We start from the raw sequence: 23,892 nt of genomic DNA on the forward strand, positions 1-23,892 counted from the left end.
TGTGTGGGTCTACTGAGGAGTCTTAGCCCGATACTCGGTTTCTTCGACTCCAGAACTCGCCAACTTATCATCCAATCCATTATCCTTGCCCGGCTGGACTATGCCAATGTTCTATTCTTAGGGGCAAATAAAACAGAACTAGCACGGCTGCAACGTATTCAGAACTCGGCCGCCAGAGCTGTGGTTGGCCTTCCACGCAGGTGCTCTGCCAGAGCCACCATCCGGAATCTGCACTGGCTGCCAATTGAATCCCGAATTCATTTCAAAACTCTTACCACTGCATTCAAAATTCTTAACTCAGTCGGCCCTGAACTCCTACGTCCGCTCCTTGTACCCTACACTCCCCAGCGCACCCTGCGCTCACTGGGACAGCATCTAGTGACGGTCCCCCGAACCAAGCTTTGTAGAATGGGCAGCCGTTCCTTCAAAGTCTTAGGGGCAAGACTCTGGAACTCCCTGCCTCTACATATCCGTACCCTAACCAACTTGACTGCCTTTCGAAAGGAACTCAAAACCCACCTCTTTTCCGTCATCTAGTCCTCTGTTGGTTATTCCCCTCCCCTCAGGTACTGTTTAGGTCAGCGCCGGGACGCACCGTTGCTGGGGCAGCTGTTTTGCGCTTTAACCCCTTAAGTGCTGCCTCGGTGCATTGGCCGACGGCAGCACTACCTCCCCAGTGCTGCGCACGACCATTGGACGTCCATTCAGCACTAGTTCCAATGGACAGCGCAGCACTGGGGAGGAATGTTTAATAGCATCTATGAGGTTAACAAAGGGTTTGCAACTGATATTGGATGGATGCACAGCGGTATTTTTAATCAGAGTTGAATTTGGGTTGAGAAGCGTTTTTAGGTTATTTTATGGTGCTCCGCAAGGAGGCGTCCAGGGCCCACCGACGTCGGACTGAATATTTGAAAATGTGAGGCTAGAGAACCTCTAGTCTCATCCCTTCGCGGGCACACACATGTTTGTCATTCCTTGCATCGAGAAAACGACTTTCATTCAATGTTCTTTGTGGTTCATTAATTTATTTGATGTTTCATTTTATCAATTTTATATTGATTAGTCAGATTTCTTCAAAATCAGTTTTCAACAATTTAATTCAGGCATTGTCTTTTTAAATATGTCCATTTCGGGCATTAAAGGTGTGCCCTTCATCAGGGAATAGACACTAAAAAAATAATGATATAAATGCACATTAGTGTGAGTATTAACTGTAAACATCACCACAAAGTAACAGATGTCTCAATAATGTAACATTGTTCAATATTATTATCAGCTGCCTACAAATACATCAATGGTGGAGTATTCAATGCTGTATGCGCAAAAAAACAGGGCTGTTTGTTTGCAATACTGAGAAAACGAAAAAACGGGTTGATGTGTCACTTACATGCCAGTTGGGAAAAGATCGTTTGAAATCTGCAAGAGGGGAAGGTGAAATAAAAGGATGCGATTAGCGTGAGTGGGCTAGAGTGCACAGAAATGTGCTCGGAATCAGTGAAGCTAGGAGGCGGTAAAAACTAACCTGGCTATACTTGGCAAGTTGGATCGGTCCGGTCCTAATCTCCGCGGAACGCGGGCAAGAGCTTAAGGGTTTGCCGCGTTCTTTAAATTCAAAATAATGTCATGTGATCGTCACGTGGGTGCAAGGGTGGGGGAAAGACTATGTGTGTGGACTAGATCGGCTAGAGCTTCGAAATGTCCTAATCGGCTGTGGCTGGAGAAAATGGGCTGGGCGTGAAGCGTGTGTGAATTTCTAAACATTCAGAAATGATGATGGTGTAAAATAAAAAATGAAATAACGAAAGTAAGAGAATAGAAACTGCTATGAGTATTAAAATATTAAGGTCCGGTGAAAGATCGAACTCGGAACCTTGGGGTTGTTGTGCTCAGTGAGCTACTCATATGGCTACAGCGGGATGTGATTGAAAAGTGCTGAAAAGTGGTGTCTATGTAGATGGAAATGGGAACACACACAATAGCAGCAAGATGGGTGTATAGAGCAATTCATTACAAATAACAGGCAAATTCAATTCTGTCATTGAGACCCATTGGTTTCTGGGTCGATAATTTGTAGATCCAGTAGTTCTCCCTTCTCAAAAGGAATTTGTTATTGTCTCTTCCCTCTAGTTTCGACACAGTCTCTAGGATGATAAACTTGATTTGGGAGACATTATGTTGGAATTCGACGAAGTGTGCAGCTAGAGCTGATTTTAAGTTTTTGAGTCGAATGTTCGACTTGTGTTCCGTTAGGCGCACCTTAATACGTTGTTCGGTTTTCCCTATGTACATCTTGCCACAGGGACACTTTATGCCATATATCAGATTGCTGGTATCACAGGTGGCGTTAACCTTGAGTTTAATTGCATGGCCTTGACTTGGATGGTGTATTATGTTGCCTCTGATGATATTGTTGCAATTGCCGCAATTTAAACACGGTTTAGCTCCAGTGTATGTTGCGGACTCTTTGGGTTTGTATTGTACAATTTCTCCCAGATTCTTGGCCCTGGTAAAGGCAAATATTGGTGGTTGGCTGAATGAGTTTCCAAAATCGGGTTCCATGTTCAGAATTGCCCAATGTTTCATGATGATTTGTTTGAATCTCTTACTGCTAGTTGAATATTTCGAGACCACTACTGTGCGTGATTGTTCAATCTTCTCAGTGGGTGTTAATAATTTGTCTCTGTCCATGTTTTCAACCCTTTTCTTTGTTTCTTCTACTAGAGATTTTGGGTACCCTCTGTTGGTAAACTTAGTGGTCATTTCTTCAAGTCTTAGTTTGAGGGTGGTTGTCTCGGAGGAGATCCTTTTAACTCTTGCCATCTGGGAATATGGTAGGTTTCGAATCAGATTGGGTTCATGGAAGCTAGAATGTAGCAGCATGTTGTTCCTGTCGGTTGGTTTGACAAAAAGGTCCGTGCTGAATCCTTGTGGGGTTATCGTGATTTTCACATCAAGGAAATTTACCGAGGTGTCTGAAATGTCCCAAGTCAGTTGGATTCTTTTGTCGATAGCATTAAAATTGTTAAGCTCCATTCTCAATGTCTCTTCAGTATCAGTCCATACGATGAAGTAATCATCAATGTATCGTGCTATCATTTTGAGATTTCTAATCCAGTTAATGTTTTTGAGAATGTTTTGAGTTTCGTACCACTGCATAAAGATGTTGGCGTACACAGGTGCAGCTGAATTGCCCATGGCCATCCCAGTGAGTTGTTGGTACCATTCATCCTTGACTTTGAAGTAACTATGGTACAAAGTAAAGTACATAAGTTCCATAAGGAACAGCTGCAATTCTTGATCAAGATCCGTGTTCAGGAGTGCAGATTCCATGGCTTCAATCCCCATGTCGTGGGGTATGCTAGTGTATAGGCTACAAACGTCCGCTGTACATAATAGTACTTTTTCTGTGGGATTAAATGGTGTTTGTTGTAATTTGAGTAAAAAGTCTGTGGTATCCTTGATATATGTTTGCATAGATTGCACTGACGGTTGTAAATATTTGTCAATCAATTGGCCAATTGGTTGGTGTAGACTCCCTCGTGTGGAGACTATGGGTCTCATGGGGGGATTGTTGATGTTCTTGTGGATTTTTGGTACCATTCTCAATGTTGGACTTTTGGGGTTAGAGGTAGTGAGGAAAGTTTTGGTCCTCTCCGTGATGGTCCCATGTTTGTGTGCTCTATCAATGATGTTTCTTAAGGTAGTAGAGTATTCCATAGTAGGATTACAATTGAGTTTACTGTAAGTTGTCGTGTCACTGATATGTTCCGTCACTTTGTTGTCGTACATGATGGTGTTCATGATGACGATCGCTCCCCCTTTGTCGGCTTTGGTAAGTATTATACGTTCATTGTTGGCTATTTTGTTGAGTGTGTCTAGGTCTTTTTGTGTGATGTTTTTGGATTTGGGTTTCACATGTTTGATTTTATTGAGATCTTGTTTCACTATGTTCTCAAATAGGTCCAATGTCTTGTGGCTTACAGGTGCTTGGAATGTGCTTTGTGGGCGTAATCCCAGTAATTGATCTTTCTCCTGTTGTGGACGTTCGGGTATGACGTTGTCGAAAAAATGTCTGAGTCTAAGTTTTCTCATTAACTTGAAAAAACTCACATCGAGTTCCAGGTGGTCTGTGGAAGTGGTAGGGACAAATGATGTTCCTTTTTGTAATAATTCCAGTTCGTAGGAGCTGAAATCTTGATCACTGATGTTAATCACTAGGTGTTCTGAGGTTGGTTCTTTTTGGGTTTCTTCTCCTTCTCTTTGGTTGTTGCGGTCGTACTTCGAGTGTTTGGAGGATCTCTTTCTTTCTCCTTTTCTTTGCCCTCACCTGGGTCTCCTTTTTGAGCTTGTCCCTGTTCTAAAAAAGGGCTAGTGTCTGGAGCTTTACTTGTCGTAGGTTCCGCTGCAGGTGTTGATTGTTGTGCTGTCCGTGTGGGTTGAGATTTGCGTTGTTGGTGACTTGATTCGCTATCCGTGGATGAAGTGTCTGTGTTTGAGTTATAGGGACGGTTTCTTCGTTTCTGGGCATAGATGTCTGCCCATGTATAGACCTCTCCCAGTCTATAATCCAAGGTGTCCCGCTTAAATTTGCGGATCTTGCGTTTGTTAATCTCTCTCGAGTGACGATCAATTTGGATCTTGATGTCTTCTAGGGTTGTGTTGAGTTCCTCTTCTGTCATCATTTTGGAGAGTTCTGTTGATGTTTCCTGAATTTCTGCTGAGAGTTCCTCCAAGATAGAAGACAATTCTTGTATGATTAGGAGTATTAGATCCAGTGAACATTTATTAAGAATCTCGTACCAACGTTCCTGGAATTTTTTTGAATGCTTGCATAGGGATGGTTTGAGTGCAATTCTGAGCCCACGTGGTATACGTTGGTTCTTGTGGTACTTAATGAGAGTACTGGCATGGAGTTGTTGGTTTGTTTTCCTTTTTGATAGGTAGAGTAATTGTCTGATATTTTGCTCTTTCGACCGACTTGAAGTTTCTTGTGTGAGTTCCTCCCTGATAAGAGAATAGATTTGGTCCACATCTTTAGTTTCAAACGCAAAGGTGGAGGCTCTGGCCTCAGTACTTTTTGATATGTCATCGTAATTGCTCATGTTGAGATATATGAGATGTGAGTTACATAGGGCGTGCTATCGATCCTGTGGACTCTGGGGAGGAAATGCAACTGATATTGGATGGATGCACAGCGGTATTTTTAATCAGAGTTGAATTTGGGTTGAGAAGCGTTTTTAGGTTATTTTATGGTGCTCCGCAAGGAGGCGTCCAGGGCCCACCGACGTCGGACTGAATATTTGAAAATGTGAGGCTAGAGAACCTCTAGTCTCATCCCTTCGCGGGCACACACATGTTTGTCATTCCTTGCATCGAGAAAACGACTTTCATTCAATGTTCTTTGTGGTTCATTAATTTATTTGATGTTTCATTTTATCAATTTTATATTGATTAGTCAGATTTCTTCAAAATCAGTTTTCAACAATTTAATTCAGGCATTGTCTTTTTAAATATGTCCATTTCGGGCATTAAAGGTGTGCCCTTCATCAGGGAATAGACACTAAAAAAATAATGATATAAATGCACATTAGTGTGAGTATTAACTGTAAACATCACAACAAAGTAACAGATGTCTCAATAATGTAACATTGTTCAATATTATTATCAGCTGCCTACAAATACATCAATGGTAGAGTATTCAATGCTGTATGCGCAAAAAAACAGGGCTGTTTGTTTGCAATACTGAGAAAACGAAAAAACGGGTTGATGTGTCACTTACATGCCAGTTGGGAAAAGATCGTTTGAAATCTGCAAGAGGGGAAGGTGAAATAAAAAGATGCGATTAGCGTGAGTGGGCTAGAGTGCACAGAAATGTGCTCGGAATCAGCGAAGCTAGGAGGCGGTAAAAACTAACCTGGCTATACTTGGCAAGTTGGATCGGTCCGGTCCTAATCTCCGCGGAACGCCGGCAAGAGCTTAAGGGTTTGCCGCGTTCTTTAAATTCAAAATAATGTCATGTGATCGTCACGTGGGTGCAAGGGTGGGGGAAAGACTATGTGTGTGGACTAGATCGGCTAGAGCTTCGAAATGTCCTAATCGGCTGTGGCTGGAGAAAATGGGCTGGGCGTGAAGCGTGTGTGAATTTCTAAACATTCAGAAATGATGATGGTGTAAAATAAAAAATGAAATAACGAAAGTAAGAGAATAGAAACTGCTATGAGTATTAAAATATTAAGGTCCGGTGAAGGATCGAACTCGGAACCTTGGGGTTGTTGTGCTCAGTGAGCTACTCATATGGCTACAGCGGGATGTGATTAAAAAGTGCTGAAAAGTGGTGTCTATGTAGATGGAAATGGGAACACACACAATAGCAGCAAGATGGGTGTATAGAGCAATTCATTACAAATAACAGGCAAATTCAATTCTGTCATTGAGACCCATTGGTTTCTGGGTCGATAATTTGTAGATCCAGTAGTTCTCCCTTCTCAAAAGGAATTTGTTATTGTCTCTTCCCTCTAGTTTCGACACAGTCTCTAGGATGATAAACTTGATTTGGGAGACATTATGTTGGAATTCGACGAAGTGTGCAGCTAGAGCTGATTTTAAGTTTTTGAGTCGAATGTTCGACTTGTGTTCCGTTAGGCGCACCTTAATACGTCGTTCGGTTTTCCCTATGTACATCTTGCCACAGGGACACTTTATGCCATATATCAGATTGCTGGTATCACAGGTGGCGTTAACCTTGAGTTTAATTGCATGGCCTTGACTTGGATGGTGTATTATGTTGCCTCTGATGATATTGTTGCAATTGCCGCAATTTAAACACGGTTTAGTTCCAGTGTATGTTGCGGACTCTTTGGGTTTGTATTGTACAATTTCTCCCAGATTCTTGGCCCTGGTAAAGGCAAATATTGGTGGTTGGCTGAATGAGTTTCCAAAATCGGGTTCCATGTTCAGAATTGCCCAATGTTTCATGATGATTTGTTTGAATCTCTTACTGCTAGTTGAATATTTCGAGACCACTACTGTGCGTGATTGTTCAATCTTCTCAGTGGGTGTTAATAATTTGGCTCTGTCCATGTTTTCAACCCTTTTCTTTGTTTCTTCTACTAGAGATTTTGGGTACCCTCTGTTGGTAAACTTAGTGGTCATTTCTTCAAGTCTTAGTTTGAGGGTGGTTGTCTCGGAGGAGATCCTTTTAACTCTTGCCATCTGGGAATATGGTAGGTTTCGAATCAGATTGGGTTCATGGAAGCTAGAATGTAGCAGCATGTTGTTCCTGTCGGTTGGTTTGACAAAAAGGTCCGTGCTGAATCCTTGTGGGGTTATTGTGATTTTCACATCAAGGAAATTTACCGAGGTGTCTGAAATGTCCCAAGTCAGTTGGATTCTTTTGTCGATAGCATTAAAATGGTAAGCTCCATTCTCAATGTCTCTTCAGTATCAGTCCATACGATGAAGTAATCATCAATGTATCGTGCTATCATTTTGAGATTTCTAATCCAGTTAATGTTTTTGAGAATGTTTTGAGTTTCGTACCACTGCATAAAGATGTTGGCGTACACAGGTGCAGCTGAATTGCCCATGGCCATCCCAGTGAGTTGTTGGTACCATTCATCCTTGACTTTGAAGTAACTATGGTACAAAGTAAAGTACATAAGTTCCATAAGGAACAGCTGCAATTCTTGATCAAGATCCGTGTTCAAGAGTGCAGATTCCATGGCTTCAATCCCCATGTCGTGAGGTATGCTAGTGTATAGGCTACAAACGTCCGCTGTACATAATAGTACTTTTTCTGTGGGATTAAATGGTGTTTGTTGTAATTTGAGTAAAAAGTCTGTGGTATCCTTGATATATGTTTGCATAGATTGCACTGACGGTTGTAAATATTTGTCAATCAATTGGCCAATTGGTTGGTGTAGACTCCCTCGTGTGGAGACTATGGGTCTCATGGGGGGATTGTTGATGTTCTTGTGGATTTTTGGTACCATTCTCAATGTTGGACTTTTGGGGTTAGAGGTAGTGAGGAAAGTTTTGGTCCTCTCCGTGATGGTCCCATGTTTGTGTGCTCTATCAATGATGTTTCTTAAGGTAGTAGAGTATTCCATAGTAGGATTACAATTGAGTTTACTGTAAGTTGTCGTGTCACTGATATGTTCCGTCACTTTGTTGTCGTACATGATGGTGTTCATGATGACGATCGCTCCCCCTTTGTCGGCTTTGGTAAGTATTATACGTTCATTGTTGGCTATTTTGTTGAGTGTGTCTAGGTCTTTTTGTGTGATGTTTTTGGATTTGGGTTTCACATGTTTGATTTTATTGAGATCTTGTTTCACTATGTTCTCAAATAGGTCCAATGTCTTGTGGCTTACAGGTGCTTGGAATGTGCTTTGTGGGCGTAATCCCAGTAATTGATCTTTCTCCTGTTGTGGACGTTCGGGTATGACGTTGTCGAAAAAATGTCTGAGTCTAAGTTTTCTCATTAACTTGAAAAAACTCACATCGAGTTCCAGGTGGTCTGTGGAAGTGGTAGGGACAAATGATGTTCCTTTTTGTAATAATTCCAGTTCATAGGAGCTGAAATCTTGATCACTGATGTTAATCACTAGGTGTTCTGAGGTTGGTTCTTTTTGGGTTTCTTCTCCTTCTCTTTGGTTGTTGCGGTCGTACTTCGAGTGTTTGGAGGATCTCTTTCTTTCTCCTTTTCTTTGCCCTCTCCTGGGTCTCCTTTTTGAGCTTGTCCCTGTTCTAAAAAAGGGCTAGTGTCTGGAGCTTTACTTGTCATAGGTTCCGCTGCAGGTGTTGATTGTTGTGCTGTCCGTGTGGGTTGAGATTTGCGTTGTTGGTGACTTGATTCGCTATCCGTGGATCTATTCTCTTATCAGGGAGGAACTCACACAAGAAACTTCAAGTCGGTCGAAAGAGCAAAATATCAGACAATTACTCTACCTATCAAAAAGGAAAACAAACCAACAACTCCATGCCAGTACTCTCATTAAGTACCACAAGAACCAACGTATACCACGTGGGCTCAGAATTGCACTCAAACCATCCCTATGCAAGCATTCAAAAAAATTCCAGGAACGTTGGTACGAGATTCTTAATAAATGTTCACTGGATCTAATACTCCTAATCATACAAGAATTGTCTTCTATCTTGGAGGAACTCTCAGCAGAAATTCAGGAAACATCAACAGAACTCTCCAAAATGATGACAGAAGAGGAACTCAACACAACCCTAGAAGACATCAAGAACCAAATTGATCGTCACTCGAGAGAGATTAACGAACGCAAGATCCGCAAATTTAAGCGGGACACCTTGGATTATAGACTGGGAGAGGTCTATACATGGGCAGACATCTATGCCCAGAAACGAAGAAACCGTCCCTATAACTCAAACACAGACACTTCATCCACGGATAGCGAATCAAGTCACCAACAACGCAAATCTCAACCCACACGGACAGCACAACAATCAACACCTGCAGCGGAACCTACGACAAGTAAAGCTCCAGACACTAGCCCTTTTTTAGAACAGGGACAAGCTCAAAAAGGAGACCCAGGAGAGGGCAAAGAAAAGGAGAAAGAAAGAGATCCTCCAAACACTCGAAGTACGACCGCAACAACCAAAGAGAAGGAGAAGAAACCCAAAAAGAACCAACCTCAGAACACCTAGTGATTAACATCAGTGATCAAGATTTCAGCTCCTACGAACTGGAATTATTACAAAAAGGAACATCATTTGTCCCTACCACTTCCACAGACCACCTGGAACTCGATGTGAGTTTTTTCAAGTTAATGAGAAAACTTAGACTCAGACATTTTTTCGACAACGTCATACCCGAACGTCCACAACAGGAGAAAGATCAATTACTGGGATTACGCCCACAAAGCACATTCCAAGCACCTGTAAGCCACAAGACATTGGACCTATTTGAGAACATAGTGAAACAAGATCTCAATAAAATCAAACATGTGAAACCCAAATCCAAAAACATCACACAAAAAGACCTAGACACACTCAACAAAATAGCCAACAATAAACGTATAATACTTACCAAAGCCGACAAAGGGGGAGCGATCGTCATCATGAACACCATCATGTATGACAACAAAGTGACGGAACATGTCAGTGACACGACAACTTACAGTAAACTCAATTGTAATCCTACTATGGAATACTCTACTACCTTAAGAAACATCATTGATAGAGCACACAAACATTGGACCATCACGGAGAGGACCAAAACTTTCCTCACTACCTCTAACCCCAAAAGTCCAACATTGAGAATGGTACCAAAAATCCACAAGAACATCAACAATCCCCCCATGAGACCCATAGTCTCCACACGAGGGAGTCTACACCAACCAATTGGCCAATTGATTGACAAATATTTACAACCGTCAGTGCAATCTATGCAAACATATATCAAGGATACCACAGACTTTTTACTCAAATTACAACAAACACCATTTAATCCCACAGAAAAAGTACTATTATGTACAGCGGACGTTTGTAGCCTATACACTAGCATACCCCACGACATGGGGATTGAAGCCATGGAATCTGCACTCCTGAACACGGATCTTGATCAAGAATTGCAGCTGTTCCTTATGGAACTTATGTACTTTACTTTGTACCATAGTTACTTCAAAGTCAAGGATGAATGGTACATACAACTCACTGGGATGCCTATGGGCAATTCAGCTGCACCTGTGTACGCCAACATCTTTATGCAGTGGTACGAAACTCAAAACATTCTCAAAAACATTAACTGGATTAGAAATCTCAAAATGATAGCACGATACATTGATGATTACTTCATCGTATGGACTGATACTGAAGAGACATTGAGAATGGAGCTTAACAATTTTAATGCTATCGACAAAAGAATCCAACTGACTTGGGACATTTCAGACACCTCGGTAAATTTCCTTGATGTGAAAATCACGATAACCCCACAAGGATTCAGCACGGACCTTTTTGTCAAACCAACCGACAGGAACAACATGCTGCTACATTCTAGCTTCCATGAACCCAATCTGATTCGAAACCTACCATATTCCCAGATGGCAAGAGTTAAAAGGATCTCCTCCGAGACAACCACCCTCAAACTAAGACTTGAAGAAATGACCACTAAGTTTACCAACCGAGGGAACCCAAAATCTCTAGTAGAAGAAACAAAGAAAAGGGTTGAAAACATGGACAGAGCCAAATTATTAACACCCACTGAGAAGATTGAACAATCACGCACAGTAGTGGTCTCGAAATATTCAACTAGCAGTAAGAGATTCAAACAAATCATCATGAAACATTGGGCAATTCTGAACATGGAACCCGATTTTGGAAACTCATTCAGCCAACCACCAATATTTGCCTTTACCAGGGCCAAGAATCTGGGAGAAATTGTACAATACAAACCCAAAGAGTCCGCAACATACACTGGAACTAAACCGTGTTTAAATTGCGGCAATTGCAACAATATCATCAGAGGCAACATAATACACCATCCAAGTCAAGGCCATGCAATTAAACTCAAGGTTAACGCCACCTGTGATACCAGCAATCTGATATATGGCATAAAGTGTCCATGTGGCAAGATGTACATAGGGAAAACCGAACGACGTATTAAGGTGCGCCTAACGGAACACAAGTCGAACATTCGACTCAAAAACTTAAAATCAGGTCTAGCTGCACACTTCGTCGAATTCCAACATAATGTCTCCCAAATCAAGTTTATCATCCTAGAGACTGTGTCGAAACTAGAGGGAAGAGACAATAACAAATTCCTTTTGAGAAGGGAGAACTACTGGATCTACAAATTATCGACCCAGAAACCAATGGGTCTCAATGACAGAATTGAATTTCCCTGTTATTTGTAATGAATTGCTCTATACACCCATCTTGCTGCTATTGTGTGTGTTCCCATTTCCATCTACATAGACACCACTTTTCAGCACTTTTCAATCACATCCCGCTATAGCCATATGAGTAGCTCACTGATCCTTCACCGGACCTTAATATTTTAATACTCATAGCAGTTTCTATTCTCTTACTTTCGTTATTTCATTTTTTATTTTACACCATAATCATTTCTGAATGTTTAGAAATTCACACACGCTTCACGCCCAGCCCATTTTCTCCAGCCACAGCCGATTAGGACATTTCGAAGCTCTAGCCGATCTAGTCCACACACATAGTCTTTCCCCCACCCTTGCACCCACGTGACGATCACATGACATTATTTTGAATTTAAAGAACGCGGCAAACCCTTAAGCTCTTGCCGGCGTTCCGCGGAGATTAGGACCGGACCGATCCAACTTGCCAAGTATAGCCAGGTTAGTTTTTACCGCCTCCTAGCTTCACTGATTCCGAGCACATTTCTGTGCACTCTAGCCCACTCACGCTAATCGCATCTTTTTATTTCACCTTCCCCTCTTGCAGATTTCAAACGATCTTTTCCCAACTGGCATGTAAGTGACACATCAACCCGTTTTTTCGTTTTCTCAGGATTGCAAACAAACAGCCCTGTTTTTTTGCGCATACAGCATTGAATACTCCACCATTGATGTATTTGTAGGCAGCTGATAATAATATTGAACAATGTTACATTATTGAGACATCTGTTACTTTGTTGTGATGTTTACAGTTAATACTCACACTAATGTGCATTTATATCATTATTTTTTTAGTGTCTATTCCCTGATGAAGGGCACACCTTTAATGCCCGAAATGGACATATTTAAAAAGACAATGCCTGAATTAAATTGTTGAAAACTGATTTTGAAGAAATCTGACTAATCAATATAAAATTGATAAAATGAAACATCAAATAAATTAATGAACCACAAAGAACATTGAATGAAAGTCGTTTTCTCGATGCAAGGAATGACAAACATGTGTGTGCCAGCGAAGGGATGAGACTAGAGGTTCTCTAGCCTCACATTTTCAAAAAAAAAAACAAAAAAAAAGTTAACAAAGGGTTAACATAGCATAACATAACAAAATGGACAAAATGGAGTCACATAACTAGAGAATCCTCCCAAAAAGTCAAGGAGGACAATTGTGTTACTTTACGTTGTATAGCAAACACATCTTTCTATCAACCACACATAGCATAATACAAGCAAACATCAATAACAGTTACTTAAAAAAAAATATTGATGATCAGTTTGTGTGGGTGTATGCCAGAATATCGTTAGCAACATTTTTGTCTAATTTAAATATTGTGTTCTAAATTCATTAGCACACTACTACTCAATTCAGGGTAGATTTTCTATTATTAACTCAACAAGGGCATATTTTTATATACTTTATTTGAGACAGTACATTTTCGTTAAATGATATTTAGTGGATGACATCCTCGTACCATCTTATCTGAATACTGTCTTTTGTCCCATATTAGTTTGCAAGAACAATGGAAAAAGTCACAACTCTAATAATGTTTTTTTTTAAATCTGTTTATTGATTTTCAACCACAAACAACAACCCAGTAGTAATTTACAGTCGGGCAGACTCTTCAATGTCCTCGCAAAGAATTATAAAAGCATACGGCATATAGCAATACAAACACTGGAAAGGCCAGGATTAATATCAGTCGACCATGAATCAGCACCTACATAGCCTCAACACCCCTAGAATACTAGCAAGTAAGCCATCTGCAACATAGGTATACACGTGCTGTAGAGCTATATAGCTTGAAATCAACTACTCTTCCCTCCCAGTCCCTCCCACTGTTCACCCTCCCCCACCGGCGTGTCACTTATCCCAGCATAACTTATCTCTGCAATCAGTTGGAGCAACATAACTGTACAGGGTACTATCCATATACCACTATATAATGACAACAAAAAATCAAAACATATCTACATTAGGAAAGGGGGTGTATATACATCTATTCCATCTCCCATAGTGGCGCAATCATCCGTTAAGTCCCACCTCCCGAATGCTCACTCAGTTCTGATCCAGAGTCCTCATCTACTACCTTCAATTCACTAACTAGGGCCTCCCACGCCAAGGCTGCATCCAGTGCCTTCTCATTACGGGACCTCTGGGCCTGTTGCAGCCGAGTTACACTCTCACTCCCCGTCCGTATAAGTAGCGCAGCTTTCAACCTAGCGAAAGTCGGCCCTCCCGCATCTTTCCAGTGGAGTGTGATTTCCCTTTTAGCCAATAGCAGTCCTAAATCAATGAACTTGCTCGCTATTTTAGTCTTGCTAGTATGGGGGAACCAATGTAATAGGCATGTACCCCTGTCCAGTGTAACCTGCCGGTATGTAATATTGCATAATAACGCCATTACGTCAGCCCAATATGTCCCCATTTGTGGACAGTCCCATAACATGTGTAAAAGTCCCGCGTCCACAAGTCTACAGTGGGGGCACTGCGCTGTGTCCAAATGAAAATATTGGTTGATCTTTGCAGGGGTGAGGTAAGCCCTATGCAGTATGAACATTGAATAAATTGAAATCTAGCATTTCTGGTGCATTTCCACGCCCTTTTGACTATCTGCGACCAGGCCAGGCTATCAATATCCGTTGCCCATTGGTCGTGTAATTTCTGCAGCGGTAGCGAGCCCTCCTCCAGCATACGTTTATATAAGCAGGTGACAGCTTTATAGGTGCCCGCCGCCATTACTACATATTGGCATGCTGAACTCACTGGCGGTTCCAACAGTCCCCCTCCCCAATACTTTTGTATGGCTGCTATTAGGGCAGTATGAATTAAATAGTGCCCTCGTGGGAGCCCGAATCTCTCCTGCAACTCCCCATAGGGTAACAAGGTTCCATTATCGTACAGTTTGCCCACTACTTGTAGTCCAAGAGATTCCCATTCTGCGAGGGCCAGCCAATCCCCGCCATGCGGTAGGGCGGTACACATACCTAAAAGTATCTCCGAGGCATAAGGGCACTGTATCCTGACTCTACTGTGGTAACGTTTCCAACAAAACCTCAAAGTGAGTTCTTCAATGGACAGCAAGTTCATATGCAATTTCTGCAGGAGGATGATAAACGCCAGCACATGTCTAGGTACGTCTGGCTCATAGTCTCTTTCAGGGCCTCTGAATTCCAGTGCCACTGCCTGGATAAGCCCCTGAAACTGTGCGGCTAGGTAATATAGCTCAAAGTCAGGGACCTCCAGACCTCCTTCCGCCCTTGGGCGTATCAATGTATCAAGTGCTACTCTCCGTCTCCCATTACCCCAAACACAACCACCTACCATAGACTGGAGCTGCCGAAATAAGGAAGCAGGTATCCACACCGACAGCGTTCGGAAATAATAAAGTAGTCGGGGAAGTGCCACCATCTTTAAAAGCGCCACACGACCTGCCACCGATAAAGGCAAGGTTCCCCAGAACTGCATGCTAGCTTTGAGGTTTGGCATTGCCCGACCAATGTTACCGTCTAGTAAGTCTTCCTGGGTATGATAAATATGTGCCCCCAAATAAGTGAGGCAGTGGGGTTCCCATGTGATGTCTCGCGTGGTAACAGGCGGAGTACACGTCCGGTCGATTAGGAAAACACAAGTCTTCGCCCAATTGACTCTGAGTCCAGAGACCTCCCCGAAGTTGCGGAGCAGTGCCCGGGTTCCCTCCAAGCCCTTTCCTGCGTCTTTTAGGAACAACAAAAGGTCCTCTGCATACAGCGAGATAAAGTGCATACGACTTCGAAGTTGTACACCTTGAAAATCCCTCCCCAGTCTAGCTCTGATAACCAATGGCTCTATGGCCAGAGCAAACAGCAGAGGGGATAGCGGACACCCCTGCCGCGGGCCACGCTTTACTGGATAGGTAGAGGAGATGATCGTTCCTACCTTCACTCTGGCGCACGCCGATGAGTATAATATTTCGGTCCAACGGACATAGCCCTCCCCCAGCCCGAAGGCTCTCATAACAGAAAATAAATAGGTCCATTCTAAACTATCAAACGCTTTCGCAATATCCACGGAAAGGATTGCTGCCATTGGATCCCCAACATGGTCCCCACCCAATACGCGCACCAACCGGTGTATGCTGCCCGCAGTGTTGCGGGTAGGAATGAAGCCGGCCTGATCCGGAGGAACCAAATGCACCATATGCGGGAGGAGTCGAGTGGCTAATACACGACTCAGAATCTTATAGTCAGTGGTGAGCATAGATAAGGGGCGATATGCAGAGGGGTCAGTGGGGTCCTTCCTTGGCTTAAGTAATGGGATGATGACAGCTTCTCCAGCCTAAGTCGGTAGCATCCCTGGCTCCTTGGCCTCTTTAAAAACCAATAGCAGTCTAGGGGCAAGAGCATCCACGTAGGTCGCATAAAACTCTATGGGCAGGCCATCGAGTCCTGGAGTTTTGTTTTGCGCCATGTGCTTGATAGCACTCCTAATCTCAGATAATGTAATGTCCTCGCCAAGGGAATCAGCCCTCTCTGCATCCAGGGCAGGAAGCTCCAATTCTTCCAAAAAAGCTTGGATGTCAGCCTCACCGGGCTGCAATTGGCTTTCATACAGATCTGCATAATAATTGCGAAAAAGGACGTTGATCGGATGCTGAGTGTATTCCGTTTTTCCCGCCGGGGAGGTCAGAGCTAGAACAGGAGCACTTCGAGAGAGTGGGTTAGCCAGCCATGCTAGTAAATTACCCACCTTATCTCTTTCAGCATGGGCCCGAGCCAAATAAGCCCTATGATCAAAGCTCCTCAAACGCTCCACAACCACCGCCACAGCCTCCTTTGATCGCAACACCAGGTCCCGCGCATCAGGGTCAGTTGGGTGTCTACGCTCCGCCTCCCTAAGCGTCTTTTCCGCAGAATCGATTTCCTGCAACAGTGTCTTTCGTACCCCTACCCATTTAGTAATACACAAGCCCCGGGTTACCACTTTAAAGGCATCCCATTCCAGGGCATTTGTCGTAGCTGTACCTTCATTATCAATAAAATAACGCTCTATACCCGTTCCCAGCTCAGCCCGGAAAACTGAGTCTTCCAACATCTCCGGGCGCAACCGCCAGGATGGTGCAGCCGGGCGCTCCAGGACCCAGCAGAAACCCACCAATAGTGGGTTATGATCAGAGATGGTGAGCGACAGGTATTCACTATTAACCACCATAGCAGCCAGGGCAGTGCTGCACAAAACTGTATCAAGTCTCACATGCAACTCGTGCAAGGCCGAGAAGTAATCCCGCTCACCGGGGTGCTGTGACCGCCATACATCTACAAATCCCCAGCTATCCTGCCACTGTGATCTGAACCTTGACAGCTTATGGATTGGGGCATCAGGTAGAGGAGGGTGGGATCTATACATGACTACATCAGTTATAGAGTTAAAATCCCCGCCCCATCATTACAGGATTCGGGAAATAGACAGCCAGTGTTTCAGACATGCGTGCAAAAAAAGTTGCCTACTCTCCGTTAGGGGCATAAACGCTGCAGAGGGTCACATCTCGCCCATGAAGGCGTCCCATAACCACCACATAACGACCCTCAGGATCTACTACTGTGTCAGTCATCTGGAAAGGAACCCCAGACCTGATCCAAACCAGCGCCCCCCTTGCAAAGGCTGAATAAGTAGTATAATAAATCTGCCCTCGCCATCTACGCTGCAATGCCAGTCCTTCAGTGTTGGTCAGGTGAGTCTCTTGTAGGAATACTATCTGCGCGCCCCAGCGTACTAAATAGGAGTGGATTTTGTGTCGTCGTTGCATAGAATGTAATCCCCGCACATTCCAAGTCACACATTTTACATCAGGTAATGGCCCCATAGTCAATATGACAAAACACAATAAAGCGCTGCTCTTTCCAAGACATGCCGGTAAATACTATCCCCAAATTAAACTTACCCACACCCCCAACTACCCCGCCACCCCAAGCACATCCCTCCCCCCCCCAGAACAGGCACTAACATAGTGAAACCCATCCAAACTGTTCCCAAGAAACGCCCGCCCTCACAAAACATCAAGGCGTACTAACTGTGTACCATTCGGCGGGGTGGGTTAGAGCAACAACAGTCAGCCTAACGTCACCAGCACCTACCCCTCAGCAAGAACCAAGCCCCCAGTGAAGAAGGCAGCAGTGTTCACCTAGCAATAGTCTATAGTTCTACTGTTGGCCAGGCACTCCCCCCCAGCCCTCCAGAGTCTCAGGTCCCCCGGATCCCAGCCGCCCGCCACCCAGAGTATCAGGAAGTACAAACCAACAGCGACCATAGTAGAAGTCCCAGATTCCTCTGCGACGTCATGGAGCATCCACCATGCCATCCGCTGTACCAGGTGTCACCTTAGCAAGAATCTGGATGCTGGATTCCGACAGCTCAGTCTCAGTCTCATCAGCCTCCTGTTCAGATCCCGTGATCGGCACCGGAGAGGGCGCCTCCGCTCCAGCAATGACCGCCACTGCCTGCAGCGCCGCTAAGTGCTCCACCTCTGTCTGGGACAGTGAAGGACCCCCAGGCACCGAGCTCCATCTCTGGCTGCGGCGGCACCGACGAAGTCTTTGTTCCAGTGCTGGTCACCGCGATGGTAGTCCCACCTCGCCCTTTCCAGCTCTATATTCCTCCAGCCACGTCCAGTCTTCCTCAGGACTGGTGCAAAAGTGCGTTTTCCCATCCAGGGCAATCCGCAACCGAGCCGGGAACATCAAAGAGTATTGCAAGCCTTTGTCGCGCAGTGCCCGCTTGACTGCCAAAAAGGAGGTCCTGGCCCGCTGCACCTCAAGCGTGTAATCTGGAAATAGCGTGACATTGCTATTATCCACAGTGTAGGAGCCAGAGGTCCGGGCCTTATGGAGGAGTAGACCCCTGTCTCTGTAATGAAGGAGACGTGCCACCACCAGCCAAGTGGGCGTCCAGGATCCGGCGGGTGCGCCGGCACTCTATGGGCCCTTTCCAATGTGTAGAACTGCGACAGGCCTTCCGGTGCGACCACCTCCCGGAACCAGCGCTCCAAATAGGTCACCATATCAGTCCCTTCAATCCGTTCCGGCAGGCCCACCACTCGGACGTTATTCCTCCTATTGCGGCTTTCTGCATCGTCAGCTCTCTTCTCCAGGGTCTGCAGTCGGGCCACAAAATCCACCATCTGAGCATCCAGCTTACGTTGCGCAGGCCCCACATCTTTCAACGTAAGCTCCATCTGTCGTACCCTGTCAGAAATTTAGCATGGTCAGCCTTCAAGAGCCCTAAACCAGTCGCCACGTGCGCGATATCTTGTTGAAGGGCCGTTCTAGTGTCTGTTATAGCCTGCAGGATCTGATCCACTGGGTGCTGCGGGAGTGATCCAGGAGGGATAGTTTCTGTGTCCCGTATTCCTCGCTCCAGATCCAGCTCTGCACTTTCCAAGGCTGTCCCTCCTTGTCTCACTTTAGGCTTCCCCATTTTCAGAGACCGCAGAACTGTGACCCACGCCGTCTCAAGTCGGGCACCAGGTGCTCACACCTGTCACGTCGTGCCAACTGCTCCAGGCCAGTAACCCTGTAGACGTCACCAGCATGCACCCATAAGGATGCGCCACTACCAGGTGGGGGGGGGGGTTGGGCAATCAGCATAGGGATGGTCATAATCCCCCACTGCCCTGCCACCGCAGCCCACCACAGGCAGACCAACCAGGCTCCCGACTAGAGCATCACATAGGCCCGGGGCCCGCTCCACGCCAGCCTCCACAACAATAGTTTGTCAAAGGGTGCAGCAGGGCAGATCCTCCATCGGCTTCACCCCAGTGAGTCTCCACTTCCAAATGGCACCAGGCGAGTCTCTTGATGCTCGGTCGGGTCACGTCGCCTCTCTCAACAGCCGATGGGCCGCCGCCAGGGGGAAGAATAGTAAAACCAAGGGGAGGGGGGGCACACACAACTCCCCACGCCGCTCCCGCACTGCCCCCTCCTCAGTCCGCCACCGGCAATCCGGCCAGCATCCAGTGTTCCCGCACCCAATGGGGGTAGGACCTCAGGGCAGCACCAGGCTCCTCTCGCTCCCCGGTCCAGAGCCGCCGCGGGCCGACACCGCCCCCAGAAGCCGCCGAGGCACAGTCAGCCGCCGGCCTCCACTGTGCCGCAATCTTCACCGTTCGGGCCGCCGGGGGGGGCCGTCACCTTATCCCTCCCCAGCCTCCCTGACAGCAGCGCCTCACCTCCGAGGTAGCAGGCAGTCCTGTCACGGCGCTAGAAAGCTCTGGCGCTGCAATTATGCCACAGGCGCCGCCATTTTGAGCAGCAGTCTCGCCGCCAGCCAGGAGTCGCAGCCGGGCCCCCAAAGCACCCAGGGGGGCACCCAGCATACCGATCCACCAGGGCAGTTGTCTCCGCCTTGCCCCTGCACTAGGGGCCAATTTGGGGGATCTCAACAGCCCCCCAGTCAGGATAATTGACGGGGCTAGCGCGGAGCTGCAGGCTCACGCTCCCTCTGCCATCGGCTCCCAAGCCACGCCCCTCTCACAACTCTAATCAATGCAAGATTTTCAGCATATTTACTTAAAATAAACTACCACATAATGGAGCTTAATACGAGTCCTTTACACAGTGAGTGGTTATCCTCAAAATTTGGCTTCCTGCTACTGTTCTCTCTTGGGCAAAGCTCACCTCTGGTTTAACATCGCTAGTTACCAGGACCTAAAATGGGATTCTGTTGCCTCACCGAGTACCCTAAGGGTGGCTGCCAAGGCGAACAAGGGGGGTCAGCTGATGAAGGATGTGGCTCGTGCCAACAGACAGAATGCTGTGCAACAGAGAGTACTGGGGCTGGCACTGCTTTCCTCACCTGTCTCTAAACCACGACCCCTTTGGTCCCCCTCTGGTGCCACCTGGAGAAGGCCTGCATGGACCTTAATGCGCTGTACAGACCCAAGGCGGAGTATGCACTGCAGCGGCTGAATGGCTTCCACGACGAGCAGTGGGAGAAGGCTGGGAGACTGCTGGAGGCTGCGCTGACCATTAAAGTATTCAGGGCCACTGCGGGTGAAACTCTCAACTGGCCACTGGATGTCAAAAATAAGCTTGCGGCTTACTACCTGGACTTGTACACCCTGGAGGGTGCAGTGGACTCTCTCTGGTTACACCTTTTTTGACAGTTGTGTCTCTCTTGCCTCAATGGCTCAGGCAGTGACTTGCTCTGAGGGGAAGTCATCAAGGCGGAAATTTCACAGGACATTTCTAACCTCCTATACCACAAAGCCTCTGGGGAGGATGGCTTCCCTGTATTATAAATGGATGAAGGAGGAAGTGGTGGGCTCCCTCCAAGAGGCCTTCCAGAAGAAGAGCACATGGGATCCCTCAGTCTCATCTCGAACAAGGCCCTGATCATGAACTTCCCCAAGTCGAGGAAAGATCCCCTTCTCTATTGCAGCTATCAACCCACTTCTCTCCTCAAAGGTGACATCAAGTTCTCGATGAGGGTACTGGTGGCTCATCTCCGTTCAGTGATCCTGACCTTTATCGACCACTCAAGTGGGGTTTGGTCCCTGGCGCTCAGTGCACAACCATTTCCTCACACTGGTTAACACACGGTGCTCCGCTAGGGATCTCCCCAAGTGGCCCTTGCCCTTTACCTGGATGCTGAGAAGTCTTTCACTAGGGTTGAGTGGGGTTACCTTTCTGCAATGTGTAATAACTCATCAGACATCAGGAATGAAGAACAAACTTTATTCTAATTCAGGCTTCCGCCAGCACGACATGCAGGCACAGAATGGCCGTCAAAAGTGTCACGCTCGAGCCACCAACTGCCAAATACATTACGTAGGCAGCAGCACGAGAGCAGTGCCTCGCGCGTTGCTCACAGAGCGAGCGCGAGGCAGGCAAGCTCACTACATATCTCCTTTCCCTAAAAGGAGAATAAAGAGAAGAGAAGAGCAGAGAAGAGAAGAGAAGAGAAGAGAAGAGAAGAGAAGAGAAGAGAAGAGGAGAGGAGAAAAGAACCAGGGGAAGAGAGAGAAACAGGAGAACAAAAGGGAAAAGGAAAGTTATCAACAAAATCTAATAGGAACCCTTATGGCTCTGGTACTCCTTCTCATCACCGAGGATTGAGGAGCTGAAAGCTGTGCACTGGTACTACTTTGGAAATCATCACAAGAAACATTTTTAGCACAATTAGAGTTCAACATTTTGTCATCAAAACTTTTAACTTTTACCACCTTGTTGACATTCCACCAGTGCTGTCCATTGACACGAACAGCATTACCACAGACTTTGTCGACCTTAACAATTTCACCAAACTTCGCATCACCTTTCTTTACAAACCCTTGTTTCTTAATCCTTATACAGTCTCCCACAGCAAATGCTCTGCATTTCACCCGTTTCCTTTCATCAAAGTATTCTTTCTGTTTGGATTGTGTTTTTTCATTTTTTCTCCTGACCTGTTCATCAATTTCTTGGGGAGTAGAATGGGATTTGAACCATTTGGTCATCCACGCAGGCCTAAATTCAGTGCATGGTTTCCTGCCCCTGAGTAGTTCAAAGGGTGACACCCCTGTGGATGAATGTGGAGTGGTCCTGTAGAACCACAGCATGGCTCTCACACTTTGGGGAACGTCTTTGTTGTGAACAATAGCCCATTTGACACAATCACCAATAACTCTGTTGAGTCTTTCCACCAAACCATTGGTTTGAGGGTGGTAAAGGGAACTTCTGTGGTGAGTGATGGCAGACTCTTTAAGAAATTCTTCCACTTCTGTGGACACAAACTGGACGCCATTGTCGGAAATGATAGAAAGAGGAAACCCTTCTCTCATGAAAATATCTTTCATGAAGCCAATGATCTCTTTCGAGTCAACTTTGGATACAAACTTAGCCTCTGGCCATTTCGTGTAATAATCCATCATGACAATGGCAAATTTACACTGATGGGGTAAACTGTGGAATGGTCCTAGTACATCGATGCCAAGTTTCTCCCACGGCGCACCTGGAAGAGGTATAGGCGTGAGCGGGGGACAGGCTGTTCGAAAACTTTTATCACTAGAGGAACAGATAGTGCATTCTTGCACCATGGCATCAATATCTTTGTCCATCTGAGGCCACCAAAAGTACTCTCTTACCCTACGCTTAGTAAGTGTGGCCCCGAGATGTCCTTCATGAGCTTGGGTTAACAGTGTGGCTCTAATTTTCTCGGGGGGAACCAATTTCTCTGTTCTAAAAACTAGACCATCTTCGATGGAAAGTTCATCACTCACTTTCACATAGGGCTGCAACTCAATGCGAACATTTCTTTCCCTCGGCCAACCTTGGACAATGTGTTTTTTAACGTCTTTCAGAGTTTGATCACTTTCTAAAGCTTCCCTCCAACCTTCTTGCCCCACAGAACATACATGTGACAATTCAACACTAGCAATAATGCAATCTTCACCATCATCATAACAACAATCATCATTATCCGGTGTGGTCTTGCTAGTGGAGGAGGGTAGACGTGACAAAGCGTCGGCTCTCACATTTTTGCCACCAGCAATGTGAACAACATCAAAATTGAATTGCAATAACTTGGATGCAAGGCGAGCAATGCGGGGAGTAGCACTGCGTCCTTTCGTATCACCTAGAATAGACACTAAAGGTTTATGGTCTGTTTGGAGAGTGAATTTGCGCCCCCAGAGATAATTTTTGAACTTCTCAATGCCCCACCAACATGCAAGGAGCTCTTTCTCAATCACGGAATAATGGGTTTCCGCTTCTCTAAGTGCCCTGGACGCAAACCCAATGGTATGTTCACTTCCATCAACATCTTGTGTCAATACAGCACCCAATCCATAGTTACTGGCATCAACAGTCAAAGTGCAGGGGACATCCTGCACGTAAGGTTTCAAAGCACTAACAGTGCACAACTTATCTTTGATCCAATCAAACGCTTTACTACACTCTTCATCCCACACAAATTCACTTTTGTCTTGTAACAATTTAGAAATGGGACGAATGTTGGTGGCATAGTCTTGGATGAATCGTG

This window comes from Lissotriton vulgaris, chromosome 7, assembly GCF_964263255.1.
Source record: "Lissotriton vulgaris chromosome 7, aLisVul1.2, whole genome shotgun sequence".
Taxonomy (NCBI): domain Eukaryota; kingdom Metazoa; phylum Chordata; class Amphibia; order Caudata; family Salamandridae; genus Lissotriton; species Lissotriton vulgaris.